Below are 23,877 nucleotides of genomic sequence, written 5' to 3'. Positions count from 1 at the left end.
AAAAAAGGCAGGGCCAGAAGTTAATTATGAAGAACTCTGAAGCTAGTAAGGGGTTTGGATATTTTTCTAAGTGTAATGGGAAACTGTTGGAGAGTCCTGAGTAGAAAAGTGACAGGGCATAATTCTGCACAAAATAAAAATCACTTTTTCTGCTTTCTGATGAGTCAGAAGGAGTTGGAAAAGAGAGGCAGATTCAGGCTATTTTAGTAGTTTGGGGGAAAATGATGGTGGCTTAAATGTGATGAGGAGAACAGCAGAGAAGTGTGCGTATCCATTAATATTTTAGAGAAAAGGCAGATAGATTTTTCCCTGGCAAGGATCTGAGCAAATATGTTAAAAGTGGTGCAGTAAGAAACACCTAGGAAAGAAAAATTCTGAGGAGGGAAATCCAAGTTCTATTTAGGACATATGAAGTCTGAGGTAAAAATGACAAACTGGCTATTGGACCTTTGGGTCTGTAGCTCAGAAGAAAATTAGATCAAAAGATAGAAGCTTGATTATTTTTCAACTCACAGACTATACTTAAAGCTTAGAAATCCTAAGAACTACCTAAAACTAACAGAGATGAGCCTCTTAAATCTCAAATCAATCATCTGTCTTCTAACTCACTGTCTTCTTCTCTCGCACCCCAACCAACACACCCAGTGTTAGGCAATGAAGTGTTGCATGTCTGAATGTTATACCATGCCGGTAAAACAAGCATACTTCTTATTCTACAAACTGGAATTCTTCTGCTTATTCATTTGACCTCTTCCTTTCTCAATTGCCAGGGATCTCCCCTCATAAGCTTGCTGTTCTTTATATTCTCAAACAGGATACTGAGCTTGATTTGAGCTTGTTTTTAGTTTTGATAATGGCTTTCAATTGCTCTAATCCATGCTTTTGTGCAAAAGTCAATGATTTCAACATTGGTGTTGACAGTTTTTTAATATCTGACCATACTTAGTTATTAGTCTTTTTCACAAAATTTCTCTACCTCTGCAGTTTTTTCCCCCAGGTCATTCCCTTTGCCTAAAATGTTCTAAAATCCCTAGTCCCCTTCAAAGTTCAAACACTATTTTTTCCCCTCCCCTGAGGCCTGTCATGTTGTTTCAACTAAAAGTAGTTTTTCTTCCCCTGGATACCTGTAACACTTAAGAGCACACCTTAATTCATAAGTAATGTATCCTGTCAGATACTGTATTTACTTAGATGCCTCTATGGTTGGGAAAGCTGAAATACATTGTCATACCTACAATCTGATTCTGCATGGGTTCCCACCTCTTGCCTTCTGATGAAATAACCTGCTTTCTGAATAGAGAGGACACTGTCTCTACCACTTGACATTATCAATTGCCTGGTCACAACTGACTAAATCCCTTCTAGACACTTGACTCACTGGAAACAATGCACTGTTTTGTCAATGGTCTGTGAGTTGCTATGACTTGCTATGAATGTTTTAGCCAAACAGTCATGATGGTGTTTAGCTGAGCATCTAATAAATTCTTTCAGGAATCTGAGCCAGGAGGTAGTTATTTATTCAGCTGGAAACAGGAGCAACAATTTTTTTAACACTATAGAAAGCAGGGTAAGACGGTTGGGTCTAGAAAGAGTATTGTCATGAGTGACTCATTTTTTTAAAGTCAAACAGAACCACTGACTGTTAAAAATATGAAGTGATTTCAGAAGCAATTACGAATTGAATTAGTTATGCAATGGCAGGGAATGGGACAGCTCTATCTCCTGAAAGGGGAAGGACGAACTAGTCTGGAGAGTCACTGAATCCTTCCACGCAACAAACTGTATAAGGCCTGGAAGGTCACCTAGAGAACTGGCTGTCCTGAGAATCCCAGGAGCTGTTTTCTGCCTGTCAAGCCTGTTTTTACTATAAACACATTACTCCCGGTGGCTAGATGGAGTTGCTGATCTACCCTACTGAACTACATATGTTCTACCTGGAGGCTTAAATGCGGTTTAATTCCATCCATCCCTGAGCAGTGGCCTTTAGGTAGAATGTTCCCCTAAAACAGCAATTTAATAAGGATGCACAAAATAGCTTGGATTATTCCACATGATTAAGGACTATTCATAAAGGGATGCCCTTCTTACTCCAACGACATGAAATTAATTAGAAAAACATTTTCAGTGACACTAAGAATCAAGAGGTCTTGCCTTATATTTAGGAATTTTGTTGGAGAGTCAGAACTTTGAGGGTTCACTGGGCTTGTCTGTAAATTCTGAACAGGGTACCTAAATATACAGGTTAATTTGCTACCATCATATTCCCAGTAAAATCCAACATTCTTTGTTTAAAAAAGATATTGGGGGGCACCTGGGTGACTCAGCTGGTTAAGCAACTGCCTTCTGCTCAGGTCAGGATCCCGGAATCCCAGGATCTAGTCCTGTGTCTGGCTCCCTGCTCAGCGGGGATTTGGCTTCCTCCTCTGACCCTTCCCTGTCTCGTGCTTGTACTCTCTCTCTCTCAAATAAATAAAATCTTTAAAATAAATAAAATAAAATATTCATATTAATCATTAGTATTTTTATATTTGTTTCTTATTTAATCCTCCTAACAATCTTGAGGGATCAGAGTAATTTTCTTCTACTTCCAGACCAACCTCTGGACTCAACAGATTAGAAACAAAAATGTTCAGAGAAGGATAACAGAGCCACCGTTTGGGACTACACCTCACTTGAGGAGCGGAGTCAAGCCATGCTTGTCTTTGGCATGGCACGTGGGTAGAATGCACAGGACAGAATTCCTCCCCCTCTTATTTTATTTGTTGTTTGATCTTACTTTATGATTTTTAAAAAATATTTCTTTGGCTCATTCTCTCTCTCTCTCTCTCTTTTTTTTTTTTTTTTTTTGCTAACTTCATTCTTTTTTCTTTCAGCCTTATACTCCATCTGCAAAATACAGCAGGCAATTAATCTAACTACTGTTTTAATCTTTCCAATTTAGTCCCAGCCAGGCAGAGGTTAAAGAGTCTGGTCTCAACTTATGGGCCTCTTAGAGCGCAGATGTCGCAACCTCACTGGCACAGATACTGAAATACATGCTGAGGAAACAGGCTTTTGGAGAGAACACCCAGAGTTTCATCTGCCAAAATACACTGCCAATGCCAGAAGTGAAGGCAATCCTCAGTGACCACAATACCTGAGTGCCCTCAGGCCAAGGAAGTAATTTATTAACTCAGAGTCCTTTGAGGCTTCATTCTGCACTCACCCTCCCAGCCAAGACAATTAATGTGCCTCCAGTAGGTTTACCATTTGCAAATAAACGGACATGATCTTGCTATGAAATAAGAAAAATCAATCCAATTTTTTAAAAAACTGCAAAATTTATATTTCACATGTTTAATTTTGGTTTTATTAAGAAGGTTGGGGGTCCCTGGGTGGCTCAGTGGGTTAGAGCCTCTGTCTTCAGCTCAGGTCATGATCCCAGGGTCCTAGAATCAAGCCCTGCATCAGGCTTTCTGCTCAGTGGGGAGCCCGCTTCCCACTCTCTCTGTCTGCCTACTTGTGATCTCTGTCTGCCAAATAAATAAAATCTCAAAAAAAAAAAAAAAAAGAGTACATTTATTAAGAAGGTGGGCATATACACACATTTGTTTTTAAGAAAATCCCCTAACTTTTCTGTGCTGCAATGTTATGTAAAACTAATTTAAGTTCTATTTTCTGCAGATGTTCATGATTAGGATCAAATGAAATGAATTAGGGAGATTCCTTTATAAAGAGATGAAAGATATGCCCATACTATCTTTCAAATGTAAGACCTTGTGATGGAAATTGCCATTTTACCTTCAATTTAGCATTTTAAATTTTGTAAGTTGTGTTGTCAATGTTATTAGGGGGCTATGACATTAAAGCTAAAACCTTTATAAAAAAATTGGTTTTCATCGAATCGTGGAATTGAGGATCTTCTAAAGTTAAATAGTTAAATAAATGACCATGACTACCCAGGGGTTAATCTTTACACAGTTTCAGGTTTCATGACGAAATGAGCAAATCACACATGAGTTCAAAGTTTAGAACCTGGCAAAGCAGATTATAAAGAAAAGTGTAAAGCTTTTCAGTGAGAAAGAAAGAAAATGCTATTTAAATACACGTGCACAAAGCAGTACTCTTTAAATGTATCATTGTTCACTGTTGACACCGCATATGTCATGTTCAGCATCACATTAATAAGACCAACACATTTGCTGTAATGTTACTACCTAAAAAACACCCCACCCTCCTCAAAACAAAAGCAGGAAAGAAAAAGAACTCTTTTTAGCCATGCAGTAAAAGTGTTATCAACTCTCCTTTCTTAGGCAAATATTTCATAAAATGAAAGGGGAAGAAACCTGGCTCATAGACATCTTTCACTTCTCCAAATAAGTACTGAATATGACTCAGAGCACCGTAAGACAAATGGAATTTCCAGAAAACATAGGACCTGATACTTATTAAAAGACCTGAAAATCATCCAATCTTACCATTTAAACTCAACTACAGAATTAACTTCAATTAGTCAAATGTAATCCCCTTTTACTAAATGAATTGCACAGTACTACTGATGGCAATACACTGGTGAAGATCTCTATTTCACCCAGCACTTTAAAGTGTGGGAGTTTGTGCATTAGAGGATTGTGCCATTTCTATAAAGATAATCTGGAGAAATAAAAAGAGAAGAAATTGGCAAAGGAAACATCTAAAACATTGTACAAAGGTTCTAGCAGAGAGAATTTTCCCTTGGAAAAATCAGTGACTATGTATCTATGTACAGAGTGTATTACCAGCGTCTTGTACTTACCAGCTAGGATTCCGATGATGGGGTCCACAGTTCCCAGTCTCCTATTTAAAAAAAAGAAGAAGAAAGAAAAAAAAAAATCTCTCAAGTTTTCCTGGAAAACTTACAGGTCAGAACTCAGGGTGAGAAATTCAGGGGACTTCTGCTCAGATTCTACCCTGTGGGCAATTTTTGAGCTAACTTTAGCTCCTCCCCTCTTTCTAAACTGATAGTGAACTCCAGTCACTGTCAAACATTCAGCAAAATACTGCTCTTACTCTTTCAAAGAGGTGGTGCTTCTTTACTGTGCAGTCCCCTAAGCAGCTCTGCCCTTCAGACTCTGCCTTCCAACACTTGGAACTTTGGGAACGAGAGCTATCTCCTGTGAAGTTCCCACCAACTATATACCATAACCTTGTTTGTGTTTGAGCTGAACCAATGAGTTTGCCCAACAGCTTGGTTTCCGAAATTTGCATTCCTTCTTGCTTTGGGCTCTGGAATGCTCTAAGGAATACAGAGAAGTTCTTTCACAATTCCAGGAATAAGGTAAACTTGGATTTTGAGGCTATGCCCCGTGGTCACATGCACTGTGAGTTTCTAGTCCATAGGCAGTTAGACATTTAACAGATGAACATTTTAGTCAGCAGTTTTCATATAGGTTCTCAATTCTAGAATATACTTTATTGCTCAACAGGTACTTTTTAAAAACTTCTAGATTATTAATCTAGTCATTTAATAAGACAATCAAGGAAGAAAGAGAGTTTGAAGATAAAGTGGAAATAGCCTGGAAAACTTCATAAATGCAAATTATCCCTTTAAGACTTCCTGTCTATTGTTCTACCTCTGTTATCTCTTTATGCTTATCCCCGAGTTTGGGTCTTTGGGTAAATACCCTTTTAGGTATAAAATCAAAGAGAAAAGAGTTTCAGAGGACAAAAGATAGAGACCGGTTTGCAAAAACATGGATGGATCGATCTAGAAAATATAATGCAAAGTAAAATAACCAGTCAGAGAAAGACAAATACTCATATGTGCAATTTAAGAAACAAATAAGGGTGCCTAGGTGGCTTGGTCAGTTAAGCTTCTGACTCTTGAGTTTGGCTTTGGTCATGATCCTAGGGGCATGAGATGGAGGCCTGTGCTGGGCTCTGCACTGGGCAGGGAGCCATCTTAAGGTTCTCTCTCTCTGCTTCTGACCCCCCAACCTCACCTCCCCATCAAATGATCGAATGTACACTATTTCTTAAAAAAAAAAAAAGGGGAAGAAAAAAAAGAGACAAACCAAAAACACGTTTTTTTTTGTTGTTGTTGTTGTTTTTTTTTTTTTTAAGTAGACTCCACACCCAGTATGGAGCTCAGCACAGGGCTTGAACTCTAAACCCTGAGATTAAGACTTGAGCTGAGATCAAGAGTTGGATGCTTAATGACTGAGCCACCCAGGCACCCCCAAAACACTCTTAACTGTAGAGAACAAATGGATGGTTAGTGGGGTGGGGGGGACATGCATGGAATAGGTGCAGGGGATTAAAAGAGTTCACTTATCATGATGAGCAGAATTGCTGAATCACTCTACTGTACACCTGAAACCAAGATAACACTATATGCTCACTCTACTGAGATTAAAATTTTTAAAAATGAAAAAAAAATAATAAAGATATATACTGGGCCTGAATAATTGAATCCCTTTGGTATGCATGCCTATGCCTTTTTGAGCATCTAAAACATACCAAGTAAAGCATTGTTTGATTGAATCATCTCTACCATGTGTCTACTGTATAACTCAGTATAATTTACCCACCCTTTTTGAAGCTCAGTATCCCATCTATCAAATGGACCTAAAATTGCCTTTCTAACAAAATTACTAAAATAGAAAGCAAGGTGTGTAGAAAGCTAGAATAACAAGACACATAAGTTAGTAAATGACACATTCTTTTTTTTTTCCTTACATTAATCAGACAAAGAGTATTACCCTCCAGTCTCCAAAAGAGGGGGATAAAACACATGAAATTAATTTAATACAAGTAATTGCACAAAGAAAAGAAAATATATTTCATTTCCTCAATCCTACTTTTACAGTAATCCTACAAAGTGAGTAGTGTATCCTTATTTTATTAAGGATAAGGAAGGATTTTATTAAGGATATTAACTTTGAATCTGGTCTGGGTGTCTCAAAATTTCCACTTTTTTTTTTTCTGTTTTATTTCTTGGGCTTAAGAATTTTTGGAAGATTTGACCAATTCCAATATCCAGGAAGTGAGCCTGGCCTGGAGTATGTGTTGTTTTTGGTGAAGAATCAACTACTGACTGTGGATACAGAGACAGAAATAGAGCTACAGACTGACCTATCAAGGTCATATTGCTTTTTCTAAAATCTTCTGATGGTAGTGTTAGAAACCATTCCATCTGAATATTAATCAGCCCTATGATAAGATCCCCTGTCTTTCCCCATAAGGGGAAAGTGGTCTTGCTTGAAACAATCCTTTCTTTTCTTTTGCTGGAAACTTTCTAGCCCCTCTCTCCTTCCTATAAAAAGATGCCCCCTACTTGCAAGATGAGACGCTGCCCAATTCATGAGTCCTTTAATAAATCGAATCAGATCTTCAAACTTACTCTGTTGAATTTTGCTTCTTTAACACCACTGTTAAGGAATTTGCTTAGAGCTCTAAGCTACATTCTTGTCCCTTATGTTTTGTCAATCTCTTTTTTAATTTGTTACCTTCTACTAAAAACCAAAATTCAACTAAGCAAATTTTAAAGATCTTACTGGCTTTATTCAACAGTTCATGAATCAGCCTGCACCCAACCTAGCAGAAAGAAAGGAGCTCCCAGGAGCTGTACAAAATGACAGATGCATAGGAAGAAAGAAACTGGAACAAAGATGTTACACTAGATTAAAAAGGCAGATTAGTTATGACAGGGTCACTTTCCCTTAGGGCATGGCTTGGGTTTTCAGGTGGATTATTTAATTACTGCTGATAGATAATTCCTGATTGAATGGTTTAAGATTCCATTTGGGATGGGGGGGATCCAAAACTATAATTAAATCTCCATGTGGTATGGGGTTAGTGTAAGTGACTACATTATGGGTCTAGTCTCTTGTTTTTAACACTTCATTCATTAAGGAAAAAAAAAAGTATTAAGCATATTCTTTGCAACAGGCACAAAGCTAAATGCCAGAAATATCCTGCCCTGAAAATATAAAAGAATTGTGAAAAAGCAAACTATGGAAGGAGTGATAAAAACTAGGTTCACTGAAGAGCCAGACATAGAGGGAAAAGAAAATAGATTGAGCTTCCATTTCTTCTTTTTTTGGAAAGAAGAAGAAATACGTTGTTGCCAGGATAAACTGTTGTGTTAATTCTGTTGACTTATTAATTTCCACATATCCTCTTGCTTATAGCATGGTAAATATCTAGAAGGTAGAGGCTTTGATTTTACCCTCCTTAGCAACTTGTCCATAAATTACAGCTAAATAAATATCTGTTTAATTAGTTACTTTTTTCAAAAATGTTTCAGTCTTTCTGCCAAAATTGATGATTCGGGATATGAGGGAAATTCTTCTCTTCCTAAAGGTGAGTAAAGGGCAAGTAGGGCTAGGTAGGGAGAAATAGGGGGCTCCATGACCAGGCTCACAAAAATCCCCAAAACGTGGACGTGTAAGGAAACCAGAGATAAGGGAACAAACCAGACCACCTTGCCCTCAGTGTGTGTGTGGTGGGGAGGGGCGGGAGGAGGGGAGTGTCTTTTTTACAATAATGACCTGTGCCTAAAAACGATGTCAGCCATTAAAGATGTAATCACCAGTCTTTACTCAAACCAAGACATCACAAGAAAGATAAGGCCACAAGCTCCCTGGTCAGTTCTAAGTGAACGACTGTCCCTGGAGGCCCACGTTGGCCACCTTGTTGGGAACCCCTCACTCCTGAGAGCTTTTTGTTTGTATCCTTGCTTAATAAACTTCTATGGCTTTATTCACGCCTTTGTCTGCAAGATTCATCCTTGGATTCTGTGAGACAAGAAACTAGCTCTCCCGCTTCAGGGGTCATCCTTAAATTTTCCTTATTTTTCAGGGCTTATTTACCATAGCTAAACCAGTGCCAGGCAAATAGTGGACTTCCATGGGGGTTTACTGTATTATTTACCAAATTAAAGTCAGCGCGGCAAATTGTTTCTGTAAGAATCCTAGGCTACACATCCAACTATGACACTCTAATGCTAAGTGCTCCATGAGTAGAAATGGGTGATGAGACTGAACACAGAGCTGCTTGGTGGCCAATCCAGGTCTTATTATTAGTAAGTGTTCTGAGAAACGAAAGAAGACCTCAACCTCACGGACCACATTGGGGAAAAAACTGATAAAAGCCTGCAGTCACAAATTTAGGCATTGAAGGACAGCAGAATGCACTCCTCCAAAATGTGACTGCGAGAATTCAGAACTTGCCACCACAACATATGTCACTGTGGTATATTGATTATCTTGAGCTGCAGGAACTTAAAGAGGATCTCTTCGAACTCCCCTATCTGCCTGAGGACAGATCCTTCAAAAAGGATTCAGCTGTCAGTTCCTTCTCTGGGAGTTTCCTCAACCCTGGAAGATGGGCTCTTGTCTCAGGGAGGGGACTAAGAAGTCAACACCACACCCAGACCAACTTTGTCACTATTGTATCTCTTACCTACACTTTTAAGGGCCCATATCTTTCCTGATAGTCCTTCACTCCCCTTTAAGAGGCCTACATCTCTTTTCCCCTTTTCCTTTTAAGATGGTATTTAAGTCTGAATCCAAGCCATCTATGGGAGTTACTCACTTTTCCCTGGGTACCTCCCAAGTACACCTGAGGTATTCATGTTAATAAACTTGTTTTTCTCTTGTTAATCTCTCTTTTATTATAAGGGTTCCACAGATGAACCCAGAAGGATAGAGGAAGAATTATTTTTTTCCTTCTCTTTAGGATACAGAAACCTTCTAATTAATCTATATTATAAATTAAATAAGAATGTTTTAGGATCTCAATCATCACATCTACAGAGGGAGATTTAATGAGTCATTGGGACTCTCCTTTCCTGGATGTTTTAAGTGTAACAAAATACCCTGAGAGGAACATGTTAGCTTCCTCTCTCTTATCCCCTCTGCCTCTCTTCTTCCCCCCCACCCCCCTGCCCACCCAAACATTCTTTGCCCTTCCAAGTGGGGGTAACCAATATAACATAACATAATCTTTTTAAAAAGCCCTGTCAGGATGTTCTTACCAAGTAATTTCTATTCTGAAGCCAAGGAAGGCAGAATCTCATTTACAGGGGAGAGAAAAATATAAAGAGCAGAACGCACTTAAAACTCCCCTCTGCTCTTCTCTCTCCATTTCCTCTCTCCTATTCCTCCCTTCCCTACCTTTACCTCACCTTCTCTCCCCCCTTCCTTTTGCCTCCATTGGCCTTCCCTCCCCCTTCTCATTCCCTCCCCCTTTCTCTCCTGTTACAGGATTTATTTTCCTTTGTGATTCTCGGTCATGTCATGCTACTTCCAAGAATGAAGAGGTAGACCAGACAGAGTGAAGGCAGCCAAGGGAGGTTGACGGAGGGAGAGTAAAGTGAAGTTGATAGTACAAAGCTCCCACACAGGGAGTGGATCTGAGAGGGTTGATGATTTGGTATTTAGATCGAGGGGTTTTTATGGGCTTGTTGGCAGGCTGTTTTTATTTATGTATTATTACTTTTAAAGATTTTATTTATTTATTTGACAGAGAGAGACACACAGCGAGGGAGGAAACACAAGGGAGAGGGAGAAGCAGGCTTCCCAGTGCAGCAGGGAAGCCAATGAAGTGGTCAGCTTGAGCATAAAGCAGACAGGCTGTTTTTAATCTGATTATTCCTCCATCCAATGCCCTGTCATCCAACCAGGTTTTGGACACTTGGGAAAGGATGGAGGCTCCTTCCAGGGTGATGTAAAATCCTTTTAACAGTGGTTTTCTCTTGGGGTGGGGTTGGGGGGCAGTCCCTGGCTGACTTTCTTCCAAAATATCCTTCCTCACTCCTCTCTTCCTGGTCCCCCCCGCCCGCCCCGTCCCTCTCCCCTGCCTTCTCTTCATCTCTCTTCTTCCCTCTCCTCCCTACTTCTCCTACCCCTCCTCTCTTTTCTTCTCCCCTCTCCCCCCACCCCAACTTCCATAGCAAGGAAAGCAAAACACATTAATGTGCGAATAAATCACTAAGCTATATACAAATAATCTATTTTCTCCTTCCTGTGATGTATATATTCTATTAGAAAAATTTCCCAGTAAGGGGCAGGGACTTTCCCAACCTCTATACATAGTATTATAAGCAAATGCTATTTTGCTAGTTGGTGATTAAAATACATTTAGAAACTAAAATTCCTGTAACCTATTTACTTTCCCCTACATCAAATTTCATTGTTAAATTCACAGAGGTCTTTAAGGCAATTCATATGTTATGTCTCGGCAAGGGAATTTTAATAGTTCTCTATTAATATGTGTTTACATGTCAATTTGCCCAGATACCTGATTATTTACAGGAAGACTTGTAATTAACACATAATTTAGTTTTTTCTCTATATTTAAACAAGAAGAAAATTATAAGTATCAGAGCTAGGTACAGACAGTTTTCACACAATCCCTAGACACAGGCTTGCTGGTGGGTTATTTGATACTTTATGCAGCTAATTAATTTGATCTATTTGGTTTGACTATGTATGATATATAAAATATGTTAAATTTTTGAAGATTTAATAGATCTTTGAAGATTTATCAATTTACCATATCTTATTGATTTGATATTTTTAATTTTTATTTTGAAATAATTTTACCCCTATAGAAAAGTTGCAAAAACACTACAAAGAATTTTGTATATCCTCTACCAGGTTTCACCAATTTCACATTTTGACACATTTGGTTTTTCTCTCTCATGAATAAACCCACACACTCCCAATACATATAATGTATGTCTTTTCTTGAAACATTTAAGACTACATTGAAATATCATATCCCCTTATCCCTAAAACTTCCTAAGTGTGACTTTCAAAGAACAAGGATATTCATTTACATAACCTCACTAGGTTATCAATACCAGGATATTCAACATTAATATAATACTATTATCTAGTAAACAAATATTATTCAATTTTTTTTTTCCAGTTGGGCATAAGAATGTCCCTTGTAACTGTCTCTTGAAGTGCAGCATCAAATCCAAGATTATGCAGTAAATTTAACTGCCTTGTCTCTCTTGAACAGTTTTTTTTTTTTTTCCTGTCCTTCTAGCACTTTTCTTTATCATTTTTTTGGTGTTTGTTTGTGTGTGACAAAAACACATAACATAAACTTTATCATCCCAACCTCTTTTAAATGCACAGTTCAGTAATGTTAAGTATATCATATTGTTGTTGAACCATTCTCCAAAAATTCTTCATATTGTAATCTTTAAACTGTATATTAATTGAACAACTCCCCTTTCGACCTTCCCCAAGCACCTGACCATCACCGTTCTACTTCCTGTTATGATTCTGACTACTTCAGATACCTCATATGAGTGGAATCATACAATATTCTTTTTTAACTGGCTTATTTTATGTACCATAATGTCCTAAAGTTTCATCTATGTTGTAGCATGTGATAGGATTTCCTTTTTTTGTATGGCTGAATAATATTCTATTGTATGTCTACATTATATTTTATCCATTCATCTACTGACGGATATTGGGTTGTTTCCATCTTTCAACTGTTGAGAATATGCTATTATAAACGTGGTGTGTGAATATTTCTTCAACACTCTGCTTTTAGTTCTTTTGGATATATACCCACAAATGGGATTGTTGGATCATGCAGTAGTTCTATTTCTAATTTCTTGGGGAACCTCCGTTTTTATGTGCATTTCTCTAATGATTAGTGATGTTGAGCATATTTCTATAGGCTTGTTGATTGTCTTTGTCATATAAAATACCAATAATTTTGAAGTGCAGAAAATAGTTATGCTATAGAATATTCCTCAATTTAAGATTATCTGCCATTTCCACATGATTTGACCTAGGTTCTGAATTTTTGGCAAGAATGCTTCATTAGTGACATTAAGACTTTCTCAGGGAATTTCATTAGGAAGCACACCAGGTTAGTTTTTTCCATCATTGGGATAATTTAGTTGCTCAAATTGTCTCTCATTAGCCAGTGGGAGCTCCTTCAACATGGTTCTTATGTCCTTCTGACATGTCACCATCATGTTGTTTTTGAGCACTTGCTTACTTTGTAGCATAAGATGTTCCAGGCTAATCTTGGATTTTTCCAGCATCAGCCCTGCAATCAGCCATTCCTCCAAGGGGCTTTTAGAGAGGAAAATCAAGAAAACAATCTGTTCTCTAGATAAGCTTATTGCAGCCAGGTATCAATGCCTCCAGTCACACAGTACTGGAAAAAGTTATTTAGATTAGTTCTAACATTTCCCCATTCAGGGTGGTTTTTTACATCTATAAAATACAGTTCAATTTATTGTTTTGGTTTGTTTTATATTTTAGGATTTGGGGTGCCAGGTGGCTCAGTGAGTTAAACCATTGCCTTCAGCTTGGGTCACAATCCCAGGGTCCCAGGATGGAACTCTGCATCAGGCTCTCTGCTCAGCGGGAGGCCTGCTTCCCCCCTCTCTCTGCCTGCCTCTCTGCCTACTTGTGATCTCTCTCTCTGTCAAATAAGACAATAAAATATTTAAAACAAATAAATAAATAAATTTTAGGATTTGCCCAATCCTTACTGATTTTTCTTTTTTAATTTTTAAAATATTATTTTAACCTTTTAATATTTAATTTTAATTTAATAATTAAAAAGAAAATACTATTTTAATATCTAAATATGTGAATATGTATGTAAGTATATTTACATATATAAATATGCTTATATAATAAATAAATATGTGTATGTGTTTATGTATACAAGTATATGTATCTTCAACACAAGAGAATGTTTACCTTATTGTTTAAATATGACATGATCTATCAGTTTTTCAAAGGGCAAACACCTGAAGTATTTCAGCTGGACACTACCATTTCCACTGAATGAGGCAAAAAAAGTCAAACTAGTGACCAGAAAATGATTTCACATCTTTAAGGGATGTATGCAAATTTTTGCCCTCTCAATACTCTGAGCACAGAGGCAAAAAGGTCAAACAAATGCTACAAATTTACTCTTAAACAGCTCATTCTGTAAAGTTAGTATAGCTAAGTTGGGATGGAGCAGATAGAAAGAAAAATTTGTATACCATTTAAAAATGGTAACTCTGTTAAGATTCTCACTGGTGGATATCAGCCTTTTGTCTGTAGTGTCGTTTGTGAATATCTTCTACCATTCTGTGGGTTGCCTCTTTGTTTTATAGAGTGTTTCCTTTGCTGTGCAGAAGCTTTTGATCTTGATGAAGTCCCAAAAGTTCATTTTCCCTTTTGTTTCCTTTGCCTTGAAACATATCTTGAAAGAAGTTGCTGTGGCTGATGTCAAAGAGGTTACTGCCTATGTTCTCCTCTAGGATTTTGATAGATTCCTGCCTCATGTTGAGGTCTTTTATCCATTTTGAGTTTATCTTTGTATATGATGTAAGAGAATGGTCAAATAAAGAACTCCTCAAACTCAACACACACAAAGCAGATAATCATGTCAAAAAATGGGCAGGAGACATGAACAGACACTTCTCCGAAGAAGACTTAGAAATGGCTAACAGACACATGAAAAAATGTTCATCATCATTAGCCATCAGGGAGATTCAAATCAAAACCACATTGAGATACCACCTTACACCAGTTAGCATGGCCAAAATTAACAAGACAGTAAACAAGAAGTGTTGGATAGGATGTGGAGAAAGGGAACCCTCTTACACTGTTGGTGGGAATGCAAGTTGGTGCCGCCACTTTGGAAAACAGTGTGGAGATTCCTTAAGAAATTAAAAATAGAGCTTCCCTATGACCCTGCAATTGCACTACTGGGTATTTACCCCAAAGATACATATGTAGTGAAAAGAAGGGCCACCTGTACCTCCATGTTCATAGCAGCAATGGCCACAGTCACCAAACTGTGGAAAGAGCCAGGAAATAAAATACTAGATTTGGTGTTTAGCTCAGCATGATTTGATTGGGTAAAGAGACAGCCTCTAGTGGAATGAGATAGTCTATAAAGTGAAATATTTTGTAGAAGTAAGAACTCAGGAAAGAGGTGATAAATATATTCTTCTTAACCCACCACACACACACTTAATCCTGGAGCAAGGGAAGGCCTCCTCAGGTTTCAATGACATTTAAAGGAACATGGTAAATCATTTGGCATCAGGGTGGCTTTTCAAGAAGTTTAGATTTTATCTCAGGCTGTACACTTGAACCTCACTGCTTTTGGCTCTTAGTGAATTTAACTCTTAGAGAATTCCAATTTGACTTTCTGCTTTCATGTGAATTGGGGGAAGAGGAAGTTACAAAAGCAGAAACATGAATTTTACTTCATATATATTCTACTTCAAATCAAATGTGATTCTGCTTTGAGAAATCATAGAAGAAATATTCAGGTCTCAGTTGTTGAAAAAAAAAGGAAAGGTGCTACTCTTTGCTTTGAGTATTAGGGAGAATAAAATCAACATTTTGCTCTACCTTACTGTCCTCGTGGGACCTTTGGTTTGCATCATTGTGTTCTAACTTCCTTCTGTATTTACTGTGCAATAATTTATTCATTACATCGATCAATTTACTTATTTATTTTTTAATCTTGTGCAGTCTATTATGTTTTAACACATACTATAAATTCCTCAACACTGGTTAAATGGTAATAGATAAACAAACAAATAAATAGATAGTTAGATAATTGTGATTCTTGCTCCCTTACAAATTCCTCCTCTCTCACTTTGGCTGCCCCTTGATAGCTATTCCGTAATCAACTTGCTCTGGACCTGTTGCCTTGATACAGCATTCTCTAGAACATTTGTTTAAGATACTCACCTTTATGATGCTTCATTTTAAGAAGACTTCAAAAGGCGTTTGAAAAAGTCAGATCTTCATAGCCTTCCCTGTGTTGATCAGAGCACCCCAAGCTATTCTGCATGACAAGAGGGCTTCTTGGTCTGGATGTTGTGGGATCCAAATCAGCCAGGGAGTAGTTTGTAGAGTCGCTACATCTCTTACCCAGTTTACATAGGACCTACCTCCATTAGGAAAGTTTATATATTGTTTGACTTCTAACTTTCAATTAGCTGACACAGAACAAAAGTAATTCCTTGTCATCATTATTAATTATTAATCTGCCTTCTACAAGAGCCCTGTATCTTTACTGTGGTTGTAAGAATGAACTTTTGGACTCACTGCCTAACACAGAATGAATGCAATAGTAGGTTAATGTTTTATTAACACAATAGGTAGCTAAGTAGGAGAACCTAAAATTTAAATAAAAGACACTAATACAGAGCAAAAATCATCAGCAGGAAGAAATATGAAGGAGGGATTATTTCCTATTTTAATTTTACCTGTATGACTATGAAAATGACAGAATCATCATCCTATTGGTGCTTTACAGAAAGCATAAAGCCCTTTGACCAACTACTCTCTATTCATTCCTTCCATCCCATTTCCACCATCACTGCCTGTCATGGCTTACAAAGGGCTCTTTAAGACTTGGCCTGACTTGGAGTTCTCATTTTGGCCCCTTTTCCCAAAGCACATTAATGGCCAGCCCTGCTAAACTTACTATGAAAATTTGACTGCCGCAACTCTCTCATCCACCTCTGTTTTTCCCCTTATACAGTTACTTCCTTCTGTTTGAAATGTTCTTTTCTCTTTTGATTGTACTTTCCCAAAAACTGTCTCAAGCTTTTCTCTTAAACTCTGTGGCCTTCATTTATACTCCAGTCAGATTTTATTGTCTATTTTATAATGATTCCCATGATATTTTAACTGACTGATTATGTTCCAAGAGAATTAAAGCCTTTTGTAGCTCAGAAGCCTAACAGGTACCCAAGAGATCTAGGGGATTTAGCTACCCAGTGTGGTCCAATTCTTTTAGTTGTTGTTGAAGCAATAAATCAGCATGGCTTAGAGTGTAGGTCCAAGAGACAAAGGTTTTTTTTTTGTGTTGTGAGATGATTTAGCTAGATCTTTTTGTGTGTAAAGCCAATTGCTGTTGCACATTCCTCTGTACCACTGACTGTGACTTCTTATGACAATGGCTGATCTATGTCCTCTCTCTTCCTGTCTTATGTTTCTTTCCAACACTTAGAGTGGAATGGAGTGTAGAGATTGCTCCTCAGTCTTTCAGGTTGTCCAGAATTACTGCTCTGGATAAAATATTCTTTATTGTTTCCCATAGAACTATGACACCTGCCTTAAGAGAACTCCATTTAGGGCTAACACAGATGTTTAAGTGTCCTTACTGCTCCCAGACTTCTAAGGTCTGCAGCATTACTGTATTCAACAGCTATTCTTCATAATCTCTGGTTTAGAATTATAGCTATTACCTGTTTTTTTAAAGAAAGAGTTTTCATCTCCATTTTCTAAGAAGTGTTCTCTTGACTTTAAAGAGAAGAGCAGAACAGTAATGCCTTTTTATTGAGAGAGAGAGAGAGAAAGAGAGAGTGAGTGTGTGCACACACATGCATGCAGGAAGAAGGGGCAGGAAAGGGAGAGAGAGAGAGAGAGTCTTCTGCAAGGTCCACAACTGGTATGGAGTCCTACATGGGACTTGATTCCCCTGATTCTGAGATCATGACCTGAGCCAAAATCATGAGTCCAACACTTAACCGATTGAGCCACCCAGGCGCGCCAAGTAATGCCATTAATGTGTCTCATTAACTGCAAGCTATCCTTAAGTCTCACTTCCACTTCTACTCGCTCCTGAGTCCTGTCTTGGGCAAAGCTCTAATGATCTGCCAATTAGGAAAATCCAAACAGCCTTCTCTGCTGACAGCCTCTACATTGACTGCTCTAACATTTCTTTTACACTGCAGATCTCTGTTCAAGCTCTGTCCTCATTCTCCTTTACCTGTTCTCTTCCTGTCTCGCAGCCTTTCCTTTTGTCACTCCTCCAAATAGATCTCTTCACTCATGGCTTATGAGATGTGACCTGTGCGTCTATTACTACTGCTTCTTGCATTCTACATCTTGATTATGATACAATCACAGCACAATACAATAAAGGGTACACTCCCTATTACATTTCTGAGACTTGAACATATCGACATATGGTTTACAGAATGGCGTGTTTTCTGGTAAGAGCTTCTTAATAATCCAAACGCCATAAAAGTACAGCTATATTGGTCATTGAACTATATAAGAGGGTCAGCCCAGTTTGGAAAGCTTGAACATACGCACAGTCCCTAAGTCTATAACACTCTGTAATTAACCTGATTAAGTAATTGAAATTTACTGATTAATATAATAAAAGTCAATAGCTGGCCTGAAAGCTGTCAAAAAAAGTAGTTATTTCATATATACATGTGATCTAACAGATCTCCAGAGAACGTGATTATAATTAGATTAATTAAAGTATTCTGAAAGTACATCCAGTGGAATTAGGAAGAGGTAATGATGATTTTGCTTAGGAAAGTCAAAGAAAGTTCCAGAGAAAAGTCTATACACACATGAAGCCACATCCTTTCTCCCTTGCCTGTGGCTGTCTCTGCTAATGGAATTCACATTTTAGTGTTTTCCTCTGTGCCTTGATGTCATCTTTCATCTGCTTAAAGAGTACTCCAGGAGCTAATTTGAAGGGATGAAATATTTTTATCAATCTAGGCTACACATACACAATTTAGGACAGCATGCATCTTATACAGATCTGAGTTAGATAAGTGAGTATAAAATGCTCCCAGAACTCCTTGCTGGTAAGGAATCTGGCCAAGAACAGAGGTATTGATTGAAAGAGCCAAGAAAAGACATGAGGGTGGGAATTTATCAAATACTAGCAGTTTACTTTATTATCATTTCCTGAGAACTTCTGAAATATTTTCAATGTTTGGAGAATTTGTTTAGTAACTAAAAGGAAAAGTTTCTACTGAGAGAAAACTTTATGCACCTATTAGAACATTCCAAGTGACCCATTGTTTTCCTTATCTATTTGTTTGCCAGTATCTGTAATATAAATTTTAGAAAACATATTTTGCCTCATGACTTTATGAATGATTCTATTTCCTATCAAGACATTCTGGTGTATTTTATTCTTTCCTTTTTAGGTTTCTTCTTCTTCATAAAGAGATCAGATACAACTTAGACTTTGTATTACATGATACCTTTTTCAAAGTATTTTGACATGTTGGATGATAAACCACACACTAGGGGCAAGAATAATGGTGATGAAAGTGTTGCTGTTTTGAAAATACAAATATATGGATCCAATGGATAAAACTGTGCCCAAATGAAAAGATGTGGGTTCCTCCATCATCAGCAGGTCAGCTTACTGTGGAAAGGCAGGTCAGCTTGAAGGGCAGAGTCCACTGCTCACACAGGTTGGAGTGCCCAGCTAATATGAGTTCAAGTGCAGAGTAATGGCTTCTGATTTCCCAGCTGCATCTCCTCCATTTGTCACTATAGTCTATATTCTAAACTTCCTGTGCCTAGCTTGAGACTTCAGTCCTGGATTAAATATGATATAGAAGAAATCATTCAATTTAAGTGTAGATTAAAATTAAATTTAAAACTAAGTCTATATGTTTATCTAGGTACAACAAAAGTATTAGCTTAATTTGAAAAAGCTTAATAGATAACCAGTATGCATTGAATTCTTGCCAAATGTAAATGCTGTACTAGTGTTTTACATGCATTATCTCATTTAAACTTCAGAGGAAAAAAAAGGAGCTAGAGGTACTATTACTACTTCTACTTTATGAAAGAGGGAATTGAAATAGAAGTATAATAGATTCAGCCAACAGAAAAGTAACAAACTAGATAAAGATTAATATCAAGGATATTTAAGGAATTCCTCAAGAAAAAAGAGGGGTGCCTGGGTGGCTCAGTTGGTTAAGTCACTGCCTTTGGCTCAGGTCATGATCCTGGAGTCCTGGGGTTGAGTTTTGCATTGGACTCCCAGCTCCTTAAGGAGTCTGATCTCCCTCTGACCTTCTCCTTTCTAATACTCTCACTCATTCTCTTTCTCTCTCAAAAAAATAAAATCTTTAAAAAACACACACACACACAATTTTAAAAAATCGGCAAGGGATTAAAGAATATAAATTCACAAAGAGAAAACCTGAAAAGTACCTACATTTTCAAAAAATATATATCTCTTTTTCTGTTTATATATAAATTAAAAGCATATTTATATATCTTTACAAATATGTATTTTATATATATTACATAGATTTAAGATGTATTAATATATTATATGTGATTTATATATATTTAAATTATAAGTATGTTATATATAAATATAAAAGTATATTTTTATAAATATAAAATTTTTATATATAACACTTTCGGATTCAGAGAAGTGCACACTGAAGTCATGCTAACATACCTTTATATATCAATCATATTGATAGAAATTAAAAATTTCAGATGACATCCACAGTTGGAGGGAATGAGGAAAAGTAGAAAGTCCTTGACATTTTGGTTTAGTAAAGCCAACAAAGAGAACTTTCTGCAATTTATTGAAACTAAACAGTGTATCATCTGTTTTATTGAAATTAAACAAATGATACACTCTGTGAATCATCTATTCCCCTCCTGGGAATAGATCTGTATTGTTTTTCCCAGTTCAGATATTTGATCTAACTCACCAGACCCAAAATATATACCCACTTGAGGCTTTTATTTAGTGAATGCAAGCAAGCATCAGAGATCTCAGAGATATCCACAGTATGAACTCCTGTGGGCCTAATCTCTGTGCTCTGGGGGTGGGTTGATTCTCTGGCTTGAGCTGCCAAGACCTGCACGAAGGAGTTATCTTTGGGAGAGACTCCTCCAAAAGCTTTCAGTGGTGTGGTAAGTAGTCAAGTCAGGCTCATCCAAATGCTTAGGCCAGTGGCAAACTATCAGTAAAGAAGCTAACCTTGCATGTTGTCAGGGGAGTTTCAAACCCTAAACAAAAGATGAGATATTCTACTGCCCTTACCTTGGCTAAGTCAAAAACCGGACATCTAAGCATCCCCAGGGGTAAAGATCTATCTCTCCCCATCCAGCTGAAAATTTGGTCTATTTCTTGCAGAAATGCTCCTACACTGACAGAAAGATGTGACAATGTCCATCTCTGGCATGCTTTAGAGGGCAAGGATTTAGAAATGCTGTCAAGGAAAAGAAATTAAAGAAAATGTGTGATACATGTATGATGGGATAAACTAACAGTAGAAAGAATAAGATTTGCCTACATCAACATAGATAGATATCAAAAATGAAATGTTCAGTAAAAGCCAGAATCCTAAAATTTTCCTGATATGTATTACATAGCAAGATGTATTGCCTAATACAGTTTATGAGCATAAAACACACCCAAATAGGCTATATATTATTCAAAAATCCAAAGTATTGTAAATAAGTAATGGATAGTGATTTGGGAAGAATCTAAATTTTGAATAAGACTAGATGCTTATAGTGGAATGGAATTGGGATTAGGAACCTTTGAAAGGGAATAAAATAAAGTGTGTGTATGTATAAAAGAGAAGATTTCCATGTAATATAAGCCCCCAATTAATAATAGATAATATAATAAAAGAGAAAACAAAATAATCATAGCTGGTATCATAAGAAATGAAAAACATTTCAGTGGATAGGAAATAGATAAAACAAAAAACGAGGGGCCACCTAGGTGGCTCAGTCAGTTATGTGTCCCTCTCTTGATTTCAGCTTAGGTCATGATCTCAGGACCCTGAGATCAAGCCCTGAGTCGGGTTCTGCTATGAGTGTGGGGCCTGCTTGAGATTCTCTCTCTCTCAACCTCTGCCTCTTCCCATGCTTACGGACTCTCTCTCTCTCTCTCCTTCTCTCTCATAAATAAATAAATAAATAAATATCAGAAAGACGGAAAGAAAGAAGGAAGGGAGGGAGGGAGGAGGGAAGGAGCGAGGAAGGAATGAAGAAAGGAAGAAAGGAGCGGTGAGTAGTGCTGAAGTTACAGACATACAAGACTCGGGACCTGGCTGCAGCAAAGACACAGACAAGTTCGGCTCTTGTAGGAGACAGAAGTGCCCCTTACAAGCTGGACTAACAGACTATGATTGCTGCTTTGGGAAACGGAGGAGGTGGTTGCAAATAATTCATTTTTCTGCTGGAAGTTTTTTTTTTTTTTTTAATTTTAGAATACAGAATTTCTGCCAAAGCATCTAGGATGGATGTGTGTGTGTGTGTGTGTGTGTGTGTGTGTGTGTGTACATATGTGCATAGGTGTGGGAAATTGTCTGCCATTTCAGTAGTTGTCGTCTTTCTCCAACCTCTTTCATTTTCTTTTTCTTTAACTTCTGTATTTCACATGGCAGACTTCCCAGATACGCATTACAAGCCCCTTGTCAATTTCTTTACATTTTTACTGTTTTAAGATTATGGAACACCAGCCTAATTTTAATAATCACCATGTACTTCAATTCTTCTGATTTTTAAATTAGAGAATTATATAGTTTAGAAACTGAAAGCCTTATTGTTAAAGAATTGAATTCATCTCCAGTTCCCTTTTGGTTTCTATAACAGTCGACATGGGTTTCCTCCAGATTCAATTTCAAAGCTAGATTCAAATTTAAATCCAAATTCAAATTCATAAAAGAACTTACCTATTTGGTTTTTTTTTTCATCACTCTTCTGGTGTCTAGGTGCTGAATGCCCTTGAGCATTTATCTACTCCTGGCTTTATTTGCCTTTATAATTCAGATCACGTTATCGTGGTAACTTGAGGGATGTAACTGGCAGGAAGTGCTTTGAGGCCCACAACTGGGCATTGGTGACGTGGGAGCTGGCAGCGCCTGTCCTTTGCTGAAGTTCCATCAAGAACACTTTCAACTTCATAGTCTCTGTCGTTGAAAAATTTGCTCTTCTCTAACATGCAGATTAGAGAGTGTCTACTGCTACAACATTCCAACATTTCTCCCAAGACCAGGGAACTCTGAGGACCAGACACTTATTTAGATGCCAACCTTCTCAGCAGGCCATGGGTTGATTCTCCAGGATCCTCAGTATTGATTTCTCATCCCAGAATTCTCCACACTTGGTCCAGAGGCATCTGTCCGGCTAAGAGAAGGTAAACTTTCTGGGTGCCTTTTCTTTTCTTTCTTTTTTTTCCCCCCAGATTCCAGTTTGGGGTTGGGTTTGGGGAGCAAGGGTTCTGCTTTTCTGTCCTTATGTGGGGAAACTTCAGCATGAGTTACTGTTTTGCTTCAACCACTTCCTAGTTTTCTGTTTCAGAATTGCTTATCTGGAAAAGATGCATTCGGTTGGGCTCACCCATGTGATAGGCTTATCCGGACAGGGCCTGCCTCAGAAGGTCTCTAGGCCTATGATTTTATTAGAAGAGTAGATGTGATGCATTACAGAGGGAAAGGAGCCCATACCACCACACTTCAAACCAGCTTTGCACAGTATTAGAGCAGCTATTCAGAACCCAGAGTTTAAATAATACTACGCTTAATTATGCTTACCTTCATTACCTCCCTACCCAGCAGTCTGAGACCTTAGCAGTCTGCTCAGCAGTGTTTCATTCAGGAGCAATATTTGAGGATATAACTGGAATTAAGAAGGTAGGATGGTAGGAACATGCATTCTGTTATTATTTTCAGATTCTCTTTTGAATTATCACATTTTTACTTGATTTTTGTGGAGTTCAAGCTCTTTCACAACAATACTAATACATGGTCTTTCTGTCTTTTTGTAGTTATGCTACCCTGATGAATTCAACTATTTTTTTGCTCATCATGGCATAAAGAGACAATTCTGGTATCTCCATGTCCAGATGTATTGGTCTTTCTTCTCTCAAGTCCCTTAGGTTCATTACAAAGGAGGTATTGAAAATATAACCAGTGAAAAAGTACACCATCATGCTTCATTTATCTTCTTCAGAAATAGTTTCAGAAAAAGAACACATACCATTCTACAGCACGTCTCTGTAATTACAGATGCTCACTGTGATCCCAAATTATGCTTTAACTTCAAACTGAGATTGAAGTCAACTTGTTCTTATACAGTTGGGCTTCCTCTTCATTAC

At 37.6% G+C, this 23,877-nt stretch overlaps 1 protein-coding gene across 7 annotated transcripts in view; it reads right to left on the bottom strand.

Annotated features, from left to right (window-relative positions):
* The window catches only part of KYNU (kynureninase), a 131,603-nt gene extending 109,005 nt beyond the window's left edge, over positions 1–22,598 (bottom strand). The window contains exons 1-2 of one of the 7 annotated variants that reach the window (XM_013059080.2): positions 22,454–22,598; positions 4,775–4,815 (exon numbers count right to left, since the gene is read on the bottom strand). The gene's annotated coding sequence lies outside the window, so the exon portion shown is untranslated. Of the gene's footprint in view, positions 1–4,774; positions 4,993–5,028; positions 5,249–15,710; positions 15,940–22,453 lie in introns of those variants that run through there. The other 6 variants (XM_004757892.3, XM_013059081.2, XR_199834.3 and 3 more) reach the window with 6 other exon arrangements.
* Positions 22,599–23,877: the final 1,279 nt, after the last annotated feature.

The sequence above is a fragment of the Mustela putorius genome, unplaced genomic scaffold (assembly GCF_011764305.1).
Source record: "Mustela putorius furo isolate JIRA1106 unplaced genomic scaffold, ASM1176430v1.1 tig00003867_pilon_pilon_pilon, whole genome shotgun sequence".
Classification (NCBI taxonomy): Eukaryota; Metazoa; Chordata; class Mammalia; order Carnivora; family Mustelidae; genus Mustela; species Mustela putorius.
This window is presented reverse-complemented; position numbering and strand designations above follow the sequence as displayed.